The sequence below is a fragment of the Cetorhinus maximus genome, chromosome 5 (genome assembly GCF_964194155.1).
Source record: "Cetorhinus maximus chromosome 5, sCetMax3.hap1.1, whole genome shotgun sequence".
In the NCBI taxonomy this organism is placed as follows: domain Eukaryota; kingdom Metazoa; phylum Chordata; class Chondrichthyes; order Lamniformes; family Cetorhinidae; genus Cetorhinus; species Cetorhinus maximus.
In genome coordinates, this window is record NC_135883.1 from 107,634,120 (window position 1) to 107,651,591 (window position 17,472).

General features: G+C 40.6%; 1 long non-coding RNA gene across 3 annotated transcripts in view; it reads left to right on the forward strand.

The window, feature by feature from the left end:
- The window catches only part of LOC144680338 (uncharacterized), a 590,442-nt gene that overhangs the window by 409,228 nt on the left and 163,742 nt on the right, over positions 1–17,472 (forward strand). Inside the window, exon 4 of one of the 3 annotated variants that reach the window (XR_013576540.1) lies at positions 949–1,135. The exons of the other annotated variants lie outside the window; for them this stretch is intronic. This is a non-coding gene — a long non-coding RNA (uncharacterized LOC144680338). Of the gene's footprint in view, positions 1–948; positions 1,136–17,472 lie in introns of those variants that run through there. 3 annotated transcript variants of the gene reach the window in all.

Consider the following 17,472-nt stretch of genomic DNA (forward strand, 5'->3'; position numbering starts at 1 on the left):
GGGGGATGAAAAGAGATAGAGATGGTCATGAGGGGCCCTCTTCCTCCATCAGGGCTGTTAGTGGTCTTCTTATTAGTACCTCAGCATGTACCAGCACTCCTCTTCTGGTGTTACTAGGGCTCAGCAGTATTCAGTTGGGAAGGAAGGTAATTAATTGTTTTATCTCAGCCTGCCTTCCTCAGCTGCTGCCATCATTTGACTGCAGTAGAGTAGATATCAGTCAGATGACCAACTTCCTGCTTAGGGGAAGAGGAAAATGTGGAGGGCTGATTTCTGGGGCAGAAATCTAATTACAGGGCAATTTTGGGCTGAACAGCAGAGGAAAATCCAGCTCTTAGAATCAGTTATGGAAGTGTTCCCTCAAAGATGCTCGTGTACACAGCTGCACAGCAGCCTGGTAGTACTGCATAGGCTTTGTTCCTGGATAAATACCATGCAAAAAATTTAAAAGTACCACACATTGAAAAAGACTGCTCACAAAATATTACAGGGAACGTTGATTGTGGGTTTGGTTAATTCGTATTTCTGATATTTCTTATATATCAATTCCTCCTTGCAGTTGCATGGTCAGTACATTTACCCGCTGAGAGGTTTTATTTCATTTTGAGGTATAGTTGCAGATTAGGTTTAACTCAACAGATACACCTGAATCTCAAATCTTAGCTTCCTTTATCATTTTAATGAAATTATTCTAATAACCTAAACACGCAGTGTTCTGTGCCGTTGAATGAAAAAGGATAATTAAACCTGCGTTTCATGAATCATTCTCTTTTCATAAAATAAAGGTAAATTTGTTAACCAAGCATCAATATCAACATTAGCAGCTACCTCAGTTTCCCACAATCTTATATCTTCCTTTGAATCTCTCTGAATATGAAAATGGTACATTTCTCATGTATTTAGAAAAGACAATAATCCTGCACACTGTTAACTGTTTATCTGTTCCAGAAAATGTCATGCAGAAGCCTAGAGAATGACTCAGTTCACCTATGATGACAAGCCAGAGTTTATCACTTTGAAAAGACTCAGAAGATACAGAGGGAAAATCATAGACTTATAAAGAAGAGGTTGACACCTTTTTACTGCACAAAGTGTGAAGCGTTTTACAAAAATAAACATGCTTATTAATAGATTTAAATAGTGATTAAACAGTGGCAGCCAGAAGCAAATATATAATACTGCAGACTGACATAATCGAGCTGGTGATCCAGACTTCCTTTTAGAAGAGTTTGTACATTTTGTTGAATTCTGAAACTTCTTGATGTTTACATAAACAGACATGTCTCTTGTCATGTAGTTGCTGACAACCAGAATTAATACTCTTGTATCTCCAAGTTTTAATTTAATTTTTAAAAATCTGTATATCATTTTATTCTAAGATTATTTTGTTTGTTTTGTTATTGCATTTTACACTGCAACAAATTAATTCACGTCTCAAAGAGTCATGGACATTTGAAAGTGCCAGTGATTATCACAAACATTTTAACCACTGAGCACTCAGTTGCCTTTATAATACTCTTGTACATCTTCAGGTAGATATTGGTAAATTACACTGCTGACTTACAAAGAGCAACTGTAAAGAGGATACAAATGCTTTAGGTTAGCAAAGAGAATTTTTTTTCAAGTGGTGCAAAAGAGTAAATAGTAAACCTTGCAAAGGGTTAAAATGTGTTTTCCATCCTTAGCAGCAGGAATAGGACCTCATTTGGATTTTGGTTGGTGTAAATTTCTAATTAACCCAAGCCGCCAACAGCAGGTGGTAGAATGAACCAACTGCCTCAATTACTCTGTTCACACATGACTTTCCTGTGTAGCGAACATTTTCAAGCAGTTTGATTACGTCTGCTTAGATACCATTGTTGGTGTATTGATGATGTTGTTTTTTGTTGTTGGGATGGTGGGGAAGGAGATGGCAAACACAGAGCAATAGGGAGCAGGATACAAAAAAAGCAAAATGTTTAAAGATCAACGAGATGGTGCATATCATTGCAGAGGAGCTTATCTCTGCACATACAGCTCCCTGGTGGATCTCCCATGATAAACATTAATGGAACAATTAGCTGTGAGTGACAATGAATCTGGACACAGCAGCAAAAACGGCTCAACAGAGCCAGATTTGATATTGCCAGAGTCATGGAGGACTACAAGCTACTTTCTCCTCCTCTGCACCATTCAGTTACTGTCATTAAATCCCCCCTCCCTACCACCTCCCACTCCCCCCACCCCCCACCCCCCACCACCCCAACATATTATTTTTGCCTTGCCGGCTGATAGATATGCCTATCAAACCAGACGTCACAAAGAAAGGACTACAGTAGAGCACTCCTCTTTGTATCAGTGAAATTACAAGTCATTTAATTAGTCTGTCATCTTTATTGCAATGTCAGACAGCAGGGGATAAGACCAACTCTTGGTAATGGACCGGGGTGGGAATTTTGCGGGGAGGTGGGAGGGGGGGAGAGGGTGGTGGGGGGAGCGGTGGGGGTGGGGGAAGGTTATTGGTTTAAATGACAGTGTCACAGATGGCAGTGAAAGATAAATAGTTTATTTTGATTTGGAAAGGAGAGGGAAGAACAGCTTGTAATCGTAGGAAATCATTGGAATAAAATTTAACAAAATTGGAATATTTTTGAGGCTTCATGCTGTAATATTTACAACTTCTGAGGATAAAGGTTATTGTTAGTTTGCAGAATTTCCTACCTCTGCTATCATTAGACCTCTTTATTTTTGATAATTAAAAGCTTTGTATTTATGCCAATGAATGTAATGTTCCTGTGGATCTCTGTATTCTATATTAAATGTCTTGATGCTCCTCCTCCCTACTGCATAGCTTATTAAGGTTCCCAACCTCAAACAGTTAACTACTGTATTGAAGGCAGTACAACAGTGAGGCACATGTATGTACAGCCTTTATTCAGTTTTACCTAGCTGAGAAACAATGCCCAACACTTCCACGAGTGTATTGTGTTGCAAATATAATTTGGAAAAGGGGATTTGGTTTATGTATTTTATAATCTGTAAATGTATATAGAATTATAGAATGATATAGCACAGAAGGAGGCCATTTGTCCCATCATGTCTGTGCTAGTTCTTTGATAGAGCTATCCAATTGATCCCACTCCCCCTGCTTTTTCCCATAATTTTTTCTCTTCAAGTATTAAAACAGTTCCTTTATGAATGTCATCATTGAACCTGCTTCCACGGCCCTTTCAGCCAGCACATTCCAGATCACAAGTTGCTGTGTAAAAAATATGTTTTCTCATGTTGCCCCTGGTTCTTTTGCCAATCACCTTAAATCTGCGCCCTCTGGTTACTGACATTTCTGCTACTGGAAACAGTTTCTCCTTACTTACTGTATCAAAACCATTCATGATTTTGGACAACTTTATCAAATTAACCTTCTCTACTTTAAGGAGAACAACTCCAACTTCTCTACATAACCAAATGCACTCATCTTTAGCACCATACTAGTAAATCTCTTCTGCACCTTCTCTACGGCCATACAGCAATAATGTTAGCCATTAGTGGAAATAATAGTGTATTAACAAATGGAATTAAAGACATATCACTAAACGATGTTGGGTCCAATCATTTAACATTCGGAATATTTTCACTATTTTGGTAAAATTAAATTTCTTTAATCATTCACATGATGTGGGCACTTCTGGCATTACCAGCATTTATTCCCCATCTCTAATTACCCTTAGAATAGTTTTATACAACTGAGTGGCTTGCCAGGTCATTTCAGAGGGCAATTAAGAGACAGTCACATTGCTGTGGGTCTGGTGTCTCATGTAGTCCAACATAGATAAGGACAGCAGAGTTCCTTCCCTAAAGGCACATTAGTGAACCAGGTGGATTTTAATGACAAACCTGATAGTTACATGGTCATCATTACTGATACTAGCTTTTTATTCCAGATTTATTAACTGAATTTAAATCCCTTAATTGTTACGGTGGGAGTTGAACTCAAATCTCTACATTACTCGTTCAGGAACATAACCCACCATACTACCATACCCCCTACGCATTTATAAAGCAGGAGCATATGTTAGTATCATAAGAATCAACATAAACTATATTTATTGATGAATTAGAACATTGACTTTTATCTAATGTTTTGATAGAAGGTTGTTAGTTTAGTAATTCATGCAGACAAAATTATGAGTGAAAGAAATATATTTAAAATGAAAACCACCTACTTGTAGCACATCAAATTGCATTATTTTTAGCATAGAAGCGAAGGTACAACATGTTTTTCTTCCCTTCCAAAAGGCCATCCCATATACAAATCATGACTGTTTAGGGGTGTGCTCTTAATCCTTGGGCTGCTATTAACACAATTGCCCATTTTAGCAGCATACAACTCATCAAAACTCCAATAAATTATCTCGCTGAATCATTTTTTTCAATTCATTCCTGGGATGTGAATGTCGCTGGCAAGGCCAACATTTGTTGCACGTGCCTAACTGCTCTTGAGACTGCAAAGAGATATAGACAGGTTAAGTGAATAGGCAACAAGATGGCAAATGGAGTATAATGTGGGGAAGTGTGATGCTATTTACTTTGATAGCAAGAATAGAAAAGCAGAATATTTTTTAAAAGACATGGAACTTATAAATGTTGATGTTCAGAGGGACTGGGGAGTACGTGTGCAAAGAACAGAGGGCAGGATTTTTAGGTTGTCAGGCAGGCGCGGTGGGCCAGCTTGGGAGCGGCTGGGAAATGGGGCATTGCCTGCAATCGGCCCCTGACCACGATTTCATTCTGGCTGTTCAATTTAGGGCCAGCCAGCGTGAAATGCACACTGCCCGGGTGGGGCGGGAGGAGGATGAGTGCTGAAGGGGAGCGTTCAATGAAAGGCAGAGAGCTGCCTCAGGGAGCTGAAGAATTTTAAAAACAAAAATAAAGATTATGAAATGCAGAAGGAAATGTCCCCACATAGGGCTCACTCATCTGAACATATAGATGATAATAATAAAATTTTGTCAAAACAATTTTTTTCAAAATTAATCTCGGAAACCTCATCCTGCCCGTGGATGAAGTTTCCTTAAGAATTCAAAGGTTGCCTGGCCGATTTGCCTGCCTGCCGGTCAGTGAAAAATCGCTCTTAATTAATACATTAATGAACTTAACAGTCCTCTTAATTGTCGGTTGGCATGCTGCCAACTCTCACGCGCGCCCGCTGACTGAAATATCACGCGAGCGTGTGATGACGTCGGGACGCTCGCCCAATGTCATTGCGCTCTAGTTTATGCCCGATCAGGTCGGGCATGCGCCTGTCTGAGGGACATAAAATCCTGCCCAGAAAGTTAGCATGCAGGTGGTGCAAGCAAATGGCATGCTAGCCTTTATTGCAAGCGGATTGGAGTACAGGAATGAGAGGTTTTGCTACAATTGTACAGGTGAGAACATATTTGGTATACTGTGAACAGTATTGGTCTCCATAGTGAAGGAAGATTATATTTACATTGGAAGTGGTGCAGCCAAGGTTCACTAGATTTTCCCTGGGATGAGAGAGTTGTCCTTTTATAAGAGGCTGGGTAAATTTGGCCTATTTCCTTTGGAGTTTAGAAGAACGAGAGACCATAAGGCCATAAGACATAGGAGCAGAAATTAGGCCATTCAGCCCATTGAGTCTGCTCCGCCATTCAATCATGGCTGATAAGTTTCTCAATGCCTCACAAGGTAGCATTGTGCAGGCATTTGCATTGCAGAGAGGAAATATGTGTGACACATATTTCAAAGCTTGTATGTTTGGCGTATAGGATCCTTTGCCCATCTAAGCTTTGACTGCAAGGTGGGAACATTTCAATTTTTTGGAAAATATTCACTTAAGGTCCTCAGTTTGACATTTTAGATGTCTGTAATCTGATGTGGCACCACTCTTGATCATTGAATTTTTGAGTTACATCAGCTTTTCATCTTACACTGCCCGTGGATGAAGTTTCCTTAAGAATTCAAAGGCCGCCTGGTCAATTTGCCTGCCTGCCAGGCAATGAAAAATCACTCTTAGTTAATACATTAATGACCTTAACAGTCCTCTTAATTGTCGGTGGGCATGCTGCCAACTCTCACGTGCGTCCGCTGACTGAAATATCACGCGAGTGCGCGATGACGTCGGGACACTCACCCAATGTCATTGCGCTCTATTTTATGCCTGATCGGGTCGGGCACGCGCCCATCTGGGGGACATAAAATTCTGCCCAGAAATTTATACACTGCAAATATACCAACAGACTTTGGCAATGGAAATGTAAATTCACCAATTTTAAATTTGGTAATTCTAAAGTGCAACTTTTGTACCAAATTGTTGCTGGTACCAAATTCAGCATAAAGTCCTGAGTTTATCATGGCTTTAATATAACTCCTAGAAGAGAGCTTCTTATTGTATGGGCTGGATTTTAGGGCTCTCCCCCACTGGGTGTGTTTTCGGCTCAGGGGCACATAAGACACGAGGAATGGCAACCCCGCTACCTTCCTAGCCTGAGGTGTCCTCCATAGTACTGTAGGCGGGCGGGTGCCGAAATCGAAATTTTTATAAAACTAATTAAAGGTCAATTGAGCTCAGTAACAAGCCAATTGGCCCAAGTAATACAGTGCCCACACCATAAAAACATTGGCACGGCAGGCACGCAGGAGTTGGCAGGCTGTTTTTTAAAAAAATATTTTGTAAAGGTGGGAAAGAAGGGATGTCCTTTGTGCATCAGGGGTACCCTCACCAAGATGTTACCCACCCCCCCTTCCTCCACTTTGTTCCTCCCTGCCTGACCTTCAACATGTGCCCTCCAAAACCCCCCACCAAATGCCCATCTCCCTAGGCTACCCCACTGCCCGTCCAGGACCCCTGACTTACATAGGTCCGGACACCATGGCTGCCTTCTTCGTGGGCCTGCTTGCAGTCCCAGCAGTGCCCATGACTCAGCTCTGGTGCTGCTGGGACTGCTTGGACTGCTAGAGCTGCCAGCCAATCAGATTGGTTGGCAGCTCTCGAGGTCAGAACTTCCTCCCACTGAGGGGCAGAGGTCCTACTCTTGGCCTGTTTAGCCCATTGGCAGCGCATTATGGCTTTGGGCAGGCTTTTTTTTCCAGTGCATTGGTTGCTGGTCAACTCCTGCAATGTGGGTGGAGGTGTGAACGAGCAGTTCGACCCACCCCCTCCCTCCACTGTCCCCACTGCCAATAGACTCCAGACCTATATATGAGACATTACATGGCCAATTTAGTGTCACTTTCCTGATTAATTGGAATTTTCATGGCTTGGACTTGTGCCAAATGAGAGTGAGTTCTGATTTTTCAAGCTTATTTCATTTAGGGATCCTTACACATCAGGAAAAGGAGACTTTTATCTCATCTATCTGACCTGGATGAAAACCCAGGCACCAGAAGTGAAGGACAGTGTTCAACCTAAAACCCCATCTAGTCCTCTGCTTAAGGTGTCTGTAGCCTGCTTTAAAGCTCAACTTCAATCTGAAGAGCCAAAATTTCATGGCCTGTCAATCCTGTCATAAGCTCAATTACACCACCTGTGCTCACCTCATCAAATTTTGCAGGATCGAGTGTCAATCACATCTTGAAAAGTAATCCAGGCATGTGCCTGCACCATTAGCCTTGAGGAGGCCATTAATTTTAGCATAGGTTCCAGTAAGTTAATGCTGCCCTACACATTCCTGAAAAGGAGATTTCAGTGACCTATTTTCCCCTGCACTTTGTAAGAGTGGTCCTAAAAATGATGTTGAAATTTTTAATGTCTAGGGAATTTCAGCCCATGGCCAAGCCTAGGACCTCATGGACATCCCCTACCATCTGATGGCAAGCTGGTACGCCTGCTCTCACGAATATACTGGCCTGTCACTTTTTCACCAGGCCAGGGATGAGCAAATTCCAAGTTTGGGAATCTCCTGCCCTGCACACCCTGTCTTGTGCTATATCCTTATCTGGAATGGGTGGGCGCTCCGCTCTCAGCAAGACTCTGTGGAGACAGAAGCAGGCTGGGACCCCACATATCCAGGTCCTGCATAATTTCCAACAAATCCACTACATTTCTGTTGGTTTAAGTGTAGAATTGCACTGAACGATCCATGCATTTTTCAGCTCTTAACATTGCCATTACAAGTCATTGTAAAAGCTCAATCTAAAAACCTCTTTCAGTTCCAGGAAGATCCAGACTCCTCATCACCTCTTTTGCTTTTCTTCCAATAGTGTGTCAGATCTTTCATATCCATTTGAGAAAATTGATGGGACCTTGGTTAAAATTCTTATAACTAGGACAATGCAATACTCCCTACACACTGCACTGAAGTGTCAACCTAGATTATCTGTTCAACTCCTGGAGTGGGAAATGTTACATTTCATGTTGAATTTAAATTTGACTGTTAGAGAAACTTAAAAAGCATATTTGAGAGAGAGCAAAATCCTTTAATAGTTTTGCCAACATGATACTGGATGTGGTGGCAACTTAAAAAGTTATCTAGTCCATAGTTTGGGCACTGTTGGAACAAAATATCTCATCACTATAATCTAAAAGGTGGATAAAATTGAGATAATATTGATTTTGTATGTTAGTGTTAATGGAAGATAGTGAAAAGGCAACCAGTTTTGGGACTGAGGGCAACTTTCTTCCACTCCAGGTTGTGGATCCTGAGGTAACAAGAGAGTCCCATGCTGGATCCACACGCTCTGCCACAGGTGGGGCAGGTAATGTTTGATGAGGCGAGTAGGTGGGATGCTCGGAATTTGATACGTTCCTTCTGCTGTTTATGCTTGGCCTCCAGCTGGGCCTGTCGGAGGTGTTCAAAATGGTTGGCACCTTCATGGATGCTTCTTCTCCAGTTTGAGACCAGGAGTCTCGAGCAAGAGATTCCTATATATTGGCAGGGATATTTCAGGGACACTTTGAGGACGTCCCTGAAATGTTTCCTCCGCCCTCCTGGTAACCACTTGCCATGATGGAGCTCGGAGTAGAGGGCTGGTTTCGGGAGTCCTCTGTTAGGCAGGTGGATGATGTGGCCCGCCCAACGTAGCTGATTAGACATGACCAGTGCCTCAATACTGGGGACATTGGCCTGACAGAGGACACTGATATTGGAAGCTCCTTTCCTGCCATTGAATTTATAGGATTTGCCTCCGTTTAGTGAGGCCAGACATCGATGGTGAAACTCAACATCACATCCAGTGTGCCAGCGCAGTCTTTGGTCAACTGAGGAAAAGAGTGTTTGATGCCAAAGACCTCAAACCCAGCACCAAGCTCATGGTCTATAGAGCTGTAGTGCTACCTGCCCTCCTGTATGCATCAGAGACATGGAGAAATATCACCAGCAATGCCTCCACATTGAAGTTAATGGGCTGCTGATTCACATCGCCCATTTGACATTACATCATATAGAATTACACGAAGTTTACAGCACAGAAGTAGGCCCTTCAGCCCAACTGGTCTGTGCTGGTGCTTATGCTCCACATGAGCCTCCTCACCCACTACTTCATTTAGACCTATCAGCTTAACTTTCTATTCTTTTCTCCCTCATGTACAAGAACAAAAATATCAAAATTAGCCCCAATATCTGTTACCCAGACTCAACATCCGACCATTGCTTTATGGGGTCCATTTGATTTAGTTCAAATGGCAGCAGTGTTAATGCTGTCTCCTTTCTTAACTCTTGGCTAAAAGGAGTTATGGTGTTCTGTGTGGGATGCCTCCTCCTCGCTAAAAGGGGGCAAATCCTGCAAAATTCAATGGCAGGAAAGCAGCCTCCAACATCAGTGTCTCTCAGGCCTATATCCCCAGTATCGAGGCACTGGTTATGTCTAATCAGCTACGTTGGGCAGGCTACGTCGTCCACATGCCTGAGTTAACTTGGGCGAAGTGATGATGCTCTCACTCAGCTTTCATGTTGTGATTTCTCTGTGTTCCTGTTGCTGGCTGTAAACTGCAGAGAGATGTGGCACTGCCACTCAAGCGAAGGAAGAATTAAACAATCCTGGCAGCAAAACACGTTTCAAAGCGAGAAGCCAGCAGTGTTTATAAAGAGATCGCTAGCGCATAGTATAAAAATGTTATCATAATGAAGATTGATGGTAGTGCCGCTCCTTTAGCCCAATGCAGATCGGCACTATTCTACATTTTATAGTTTGAGCTAGAGCTGGAAATCAAACGATAAAGTGTAGAATAGTGCCAAACTGCATTCAGTTGAAGGAACGCACGGCCATCAATCTTCATTATGATAAAATTTTTATACTATGCGCTGTTTTCACTTTACAAACACTGCTGGCTATCCCCTTTTTTGTTTGCTTATGGTGCTCTGTGTGAGATGCCTCTGTTGTTAAGTCATTTCAGGCTTTTACCACATTGCACAGCTCTCCCTCCCCCACCCCAACATACCTCACACACAAGTGCACATACACGTTCTCAAACATGATGACCCACAGCCTTTAATGTAACTTTTATGGATAGTATGACAGTTTGAAATCACAATAGACAGATTTTGGGAAATAAGATTTATCCTAGGATTTTATTGTATTCACTTAACCTTAAAATAACCTTTTTTTATTTGTTCTCGGGATGTGAGCCATGCTCGCGGGGCTGAATTTATTGCCCATACTTAGTGGCTTAGAGAGCATTAAGAGTCAATCATGTGACATTGGATTGCAGTCATATGTAGACCAAACTGGGCAAGATTGGCAAGAGCCCTTCCCCAAAGAAGGTAGTTTACTGATATCCTATACTATTTTTTAAACACCTGATATGCATATTTATTTTTGTGTGCTTTTTAAATTAGTAAATGTTGAATACTTACATGATTTCTCTTCAGCTGATAGACAAACATAACTAAGTTTTACTTAATCTAAAATAGTTATGCAGTCATGAATAGGCATCAGAATTGTAGTACTTACTTAAAACAGTTATAAGATGGTACATAGGATGTTAGGCACCTGCTGGAGCAGACACTGTATCAGTTCTGTCAAATCCTTGTTCTGACACTGTAGCATAACTGTGAAGTAGCATGCAATTAGTGACTGACAGCGCAAAGTATGCAGATGGTGCATGTTAACTATTTCTGTACCATAAGCCTATACTTTATAATGTTTTCTACTTTAATAAAACAGGACCAGACAACTGAATGTTTGTCCAGGCACATTTCTTTGGGTCCTGAAGGACCATGTTTAATTATCACTAGTGGGGATTTATTCCCATGAGGGCAAGCAGCATAGACAGTGCTCTACATTCTGAAACATGCCATACTATAAGGAAGAAAATATTTTCAAATTTTCAATACAGATTTCAAATCTGTACATTACCAAGGCACGAGCAGGGGAATAGGTAGTGTACTGAGACCTGTGAATCCACTCCAGGTTTTAACCTTTTGTTTAGTTTGAGTGGGTTTTTTGGAGTCATATTTGAGAATTTCGCTTCGGAAGAGAGCCCCAAGATCTTATCATTGGATAAGCTTAGGAATGTGAGGGAGTAAATGGAGATATTACTTTAACTGATGCCCTGGGGCACAAGTAATCTATATGAAACTCCCATAAGCAGATTAACTTACTATAATTGGCATCGTACATACCTGAGTCAGAAACTTGTGATTAGAGCCATTCAATGACTCGAGAACATAACCCAGGCTACCACTCTAATGCAGTAGTGGGGATGAATGTTGCATTAATGGGCAACTATTCTTTAGACTTAAAAGATTCCATGGGATCATTCAAAGAAGAACAGGAGCTCTCTCAGTGTCCTGGCCATCAATTTTTGTTGTAGCCCTTTTTAAAAAATAAAACCTTGATCGTTGTCTCTGATGTTGACAGGGAGCTTATTTAATGGGCCAAAAAGATCCAACATTTGCTAGAAATCTGAAACGAAAATAGAAAATGTTGGCAATACTCAGCAGGCCAGTCAAAGAGTCTTCGCAGATACCGACTACTCTGTGTGTTTCCAGGATTTTGATTTAATAGTGCAGTTGCCTTACGGAACTGTAACTGATGACAGCCTTGACTTTGTGGGTAGCAGTGCTACCTCTGGAGGTGCAGAGATCTGCCTTAAGAACTGATTTCCCCTTGTGCCTCCTGAGGCAGTGGCACCAGAATTGCAATATAAACGCCCACCATTTTCTCCTGCTGTGAGTCGGCTGCGAGCAGGCTGTGCATTCAGCTGACTTGCACAGGCCGAAGGTGTACTATTCCGATTACATGATTTATATGGATTGTTCCTTGCCATCGTGGAATGTTTAGCTCCTTGGAAAGTCAGTCACAATTTGTGACTTTTGGACAACTTTTTCACAAGCACATCGGTTTGTTACAGTTGGTGCTATGGAATCCACCCTGCAACGTACAAGGGACAAATTCTACAGCACGTCACATAAACACTTGAACAACACACAGCTCTATAATGTGATTTATAAAGTATCTCATTATTAACATCCTACTTCTTTATAATGTCTGTTCTATGTGGTTCCCATTGATAGAGAACCCTTATTTAAAGAAAAAAGCCATTCATGAAACTTTTGCCTGGCTCTCAAAGACAGTATTACATGGGGGCTGTACAGTGTTTGGGTGCGATTGAAATGCCTCGTGGATGGCGTTAACCTATATTTTCATTTGCACTGCTGTTTTTATTATTTGTGCAATCAATAAAATGTCTCATCTGTGTAGCATTCTGTGAACCAACTGCACAGGAAAACAGATGCAGTTCAATGAATACTCTCATATATTTTTCAAAAGACATTCAATAACACCCTTAAGAATTATTTTACTGAACATTATTTACCACAAATTATACGTAGCATTTATAGAATCCTACATATGAGATTTTAAAGCCAAACTGATACCTTTTCCTACTGGATTTAAAGAAATAATGATCAGCTTTATGGCAGCAGCTCATAGAGGAACAGATGGCCTGTAGTCATGTCCCAGAAAGCGTGTCCCTCAATTAAACAGGGGACTCCTTTATATTTACATTAGACTTAACTGAAAAATAATGCAAAAAGAAAATTCTGAAAAACTGTTCTCTCACCTGAACTGCAAATATTTGCCCAACTTGCATATCTCTGAAAAATGGCATTTTTGAAATGTTATTTGGGTGAATAAAAATAAATATCTATGTTATTCAATTGGCACCAGGCAGTGTAATACTTGATAATGAGAGAAGCTGCCTAGTGGCAGTTTGAATTGGATTTTATGGTCAATAGCAAGGAAATTCACAGGGCTAAAGAGCATACTGGATTTGCACAAGTCCTTTTATCTTTGCGCTGTAGGTCTGAATCCAGTTTAACCCTGCAAAATTTAAGTCTTTGTCTTGATAGCAGTAAGAAGTATTAAATGAAATGCATTTGGGCTTTCTCAGCTCTGTTGAAGACCAAAGCTAAAGTTAACCAGAATTAGAGCAAACTGCGAATGTCATTTAATCCATGTTAACGCCTGGACTGGTTTTGATCACATGAAGGGGGTGATAGAGAAATTTCCGGAGTATCTTTTCCCTTATTGGCCCTGAGTAATTTTCCTTCCTGAGTAATTTTTCTTCTGGTTTTGTGCATTTCTAAAGAGATTACATGGTCTTGGGAAGCTGGGGTTGGGGTGTAGTTAATGGGGTCTAGTTGTGATGGTCCAGCCATTATGAGGTATGGGTCAGGCTAGCTGGACCAGATGGTCTTTTCCTGCCTGTCAATTTCACATGTTCATTTGTCATGAAAGTTTAAAACTGGTGTGACGTAGATAAATTCACACAGGGGTTGTTTTGATCCTGTGCAATAGTGTAAACTGGATACTATAGATTCAGCTGCCCATGACACATTTCTCTCACTGTTCATTTCCACTCAAGTCAATGAACTGATATTGCCCATTTCGCCCACCATCCAAAATCAATCCATGCTTCTCTGATGTTATACTTAAAACATCTTATCAAGCAGAAAAGTTTCTTTCTGCATTTTACTTGTGATTCAATGCTGGTGCTGGCATTCGCCATCGTAAAAAAAATGAAATGTTCTACTTTCCAACACTGGCTTCCTCTCTTAGAAATCTATTTTTTTTAAGTAAAGGAATATTAAGAGTATAATGACCAAAATTAGATTTCCCAGTAGCTATAATATTACAATGTAGTTTGAAGTAGCTGTTACATTATAGTAGCTGCAATGTTTGATGATTTGCAGTTGCTGTGATAAAGCGTTTTCATACAGGCAATATCTGCACCCTTACATTTGCAGATGAAAATCAGAACTACTCCTGAAATTCCTCCTCAATGTTGCTGCAGGAATTATTCCTACCTCCTGTTGCTACTCCAATCTTGGATGCTGCAGCACATTATGGCAGGAATTCTTGAGTGTGTGAAAATATTCAAATTTAGAACAGAACCAGGAAGTACAGGAACTGTAGTGGAGCTGAATGGCCATTGAAGTAGCATTTGAGAAAGTGATGGTCCAATTCACCTGTTCAAAATTTTCAATTTTGAGACTCAAACTAACCAGAGCACACCATTTTATAATATAAAATTCTAAACCTCTGATAGAGGATGCTCTCGATTACCCATAGAAACACATCAACAGTTGATGCAGGAAGCAGAATTTTGAAGGTGCCTGTGCATTTGTAACTTTCTTGGCACAGTCCCTAAAATGTCTAAAATGTTTTTCAAATTATTTGTTACCGGATAAGTGTATAACTCAGGGTTGGAAACCATGGGATCATGGGTCCAATCCTGCAGAGTTTACTCATCCTTGTCATTTAGCCGAAATGATCGAATGCCACAATTTAAACTTGTGCAAGGACGGTAGGATGTTGTCAAAGATTGTACAAGGATCATTACAAGTGCTGTCTTTGGAGGATGCTGGGGGTTGGCAGCGGAAACACAGATCAACGTCTGCTCATGCTAGCCAGTGATGATGAGAACTCTCTTTCTCTCCTTCACACACTCTCACTTCCCTTCTTTTCTTTTCCCTCTTGACACTCTTTATTATAAATGCATATGCCTACATACACATAGTACTCCACTACAAAAGTAATCCCTGATTATGAAATGCTTTAGGGTGTCCTGACAATGTGAAAGGCACTATATCAATGCAAATCTATCATTCTTGCATCTCCAAATGCCATCAGGATAAGAGGGTCGACAGGTGAACTTCCTCTGAGCCTCTGTGCATTTTCTTAAGTGAGTATGTTGGTAAGGAGTGCAAGGACATTTGGAGCTGATTTCCTTTCCACTTTGTCATCCCATTCTATGGGGAAGTTGCTGGCTGAGATCAGAAATACTGTGTGGTAAATTGTAGCTGGCACAGCCCGTGGGAGCTCCAAAATACTACACCTCCATGTTGAAGTGAATGCTTTTGAAAATAAAAGATGCAAGCTTTAAAAAATGTTATTTAGAGGGAGTGACAAACACAGTAGGTGCTTTAATATGCCCTGGTTTAACACACAGGTTACCTCCCATCTTTCACCAAGGATAACAGGCCATCATTTTGAAAACCCCTTAAATTGGGATGAAGTACTATATTCAAAGGGGTGACTCACTCCACTTATTACTTCTTTCACAGTGTGCCAGAGAAGCAAGTATGATTATTTAGCTCTGCAAAGAAAATAACTGCTGTGACTACTTCAGTCATATACTGCGGACAATAGCATGGCTCAATGTTCAGAAAGCATCAGAAAACAGCAAACCATTGAAAGGAGACAAAAGTATTCTCAAATGCAATGTTTTCTCTCATATAAATCATATGGAATATTTTTCCCACAACAATTGTGTGTAACAATAGCCTTTATCAAACAAAGAATATCAATGATACATACTGCATATATTTTGAACTTTCCAATTGACTGTAAGGATTAATTGAACTTGCCAGCTGAATATGAAACACATGAGCCTGACTTTAAAACATTGCAATTTTTATTATTTTGGCCCAGGTGTGATGTCCAATGGATTTGCATCTGCAATCTATCATTAGTCCTGAAAATCCATCACTTTCTAAATAATATCAAAAAGAGAGTACACATATCATTTAAGAACCTCTGGAGGTGCCTCCTTGCAAATCTGGTGCTTCTGCATCTTGGGCTATTTTTAAACATGTTTTTATACGAATCAGATGAGGTGAAAACATTTCCAACATTTTGTTGTTGTTGTACTAAAGCAGTTGATATTAGAAATGGATAATGAACTTCATACAATTATTATGCTCTTAGATTGTATTGCTCCTCAGTCATAGTGAAAATTGCCCTGCAATGTAATTGTAATATAATTTACACCATTTCTGCCACTTTGAGTAAGTCTGCCAATTTCCTTGCACTGTCTCCTAGGACTGGCATCTGTTGGTATGTGATGGCAGCAAGATTGAAAGTGTGTAGTGTTATAATTTCTCTCTTCACTGATGATCATACTGCTCGAAGACACCCATAAAAAATATTGTAAACAGTAGGGAGTCCCTGGAAATGGTGTGCAGCCTTCTGACTAAAGACTGAAGGTTGGAAAAATGTTGTTTGTTGATGAGATCTATATTTTCTCAGTGTGTGAAACATTAACAGGGTAGGCACCATACCAAGGCATGGCAAACACCTCACAGCCAAGTGGTTTTCAGTGGAACACCTTATTTTCTGGCATCTATTCTTTGCCTTAGGCTTTGGTAGTTGTGCTGTTCTAAGGTTATTCAACTGCTCTGCTTATTATACTTTATATCATACGTTAATACCCCAAAGACTTCGTGCTGTGTGATTTAGATAGCGTTAGTTTAGCATCTTCTCCTTCCCTCCTCTAGGGACATGTTTGCACCTGATTTCCACAGAAATCTGTCAGAACAGCTTTGGATTTGCATTGCTAACATGTTTTTTCACGTGTGCCCTTATTGGTTTTTGTGATATTTCATTGATTGTTCTGAATTTGTAAGCTCAAGATTCTTCCACCGAAAATATAGGTAGTGTAAAAATCATACTGTCTCTTTTTCCCTTCATCCCCATTGTCCCTACTTAAAACTCCGCAGTTATGTAGCAAGAGTTGAGTTCTTTGTTCTTTGTATAGGCTCAGAGAATTGGGTTAGCTGAAATAAGAGTTAATGAGTAGTAAAGGGATTAAATTGAAGGCTTCAGGGTCACAATTGCAGTGATGCCAAAATAGGCTTTTGATTGTATTTTTGTATTAAAATCTGATTTGAGACAAACAAACGATAAATAATATCTTAAATCATAATCCAACAAAAAGCAACCATAGAATCACAGAATGCTTACAATACCGAAGCAGGCCATTTTGCTGCCTGGAAGAGCAACTTCACCTAGTCCTAATCCTCCGCCTTTTCCTCGGAGCCCTGTCAATTTTTTTCACTTCAGGCAATTATCCAATTCTCTTTTGAAGGCCTAGATTAAATCTGCCTCCACCACAGTCTCAGGCAGAGCATTCCAGGTCCTAACCATGTGCTGCATGAAAAGAAGCTTTTCCTCGTGTCACTGTTGCTTCTTTAGCCAATCACCTTAAATTGGTGTCCTCTGATTCTTGACCCTCCCACTAATGTGGGA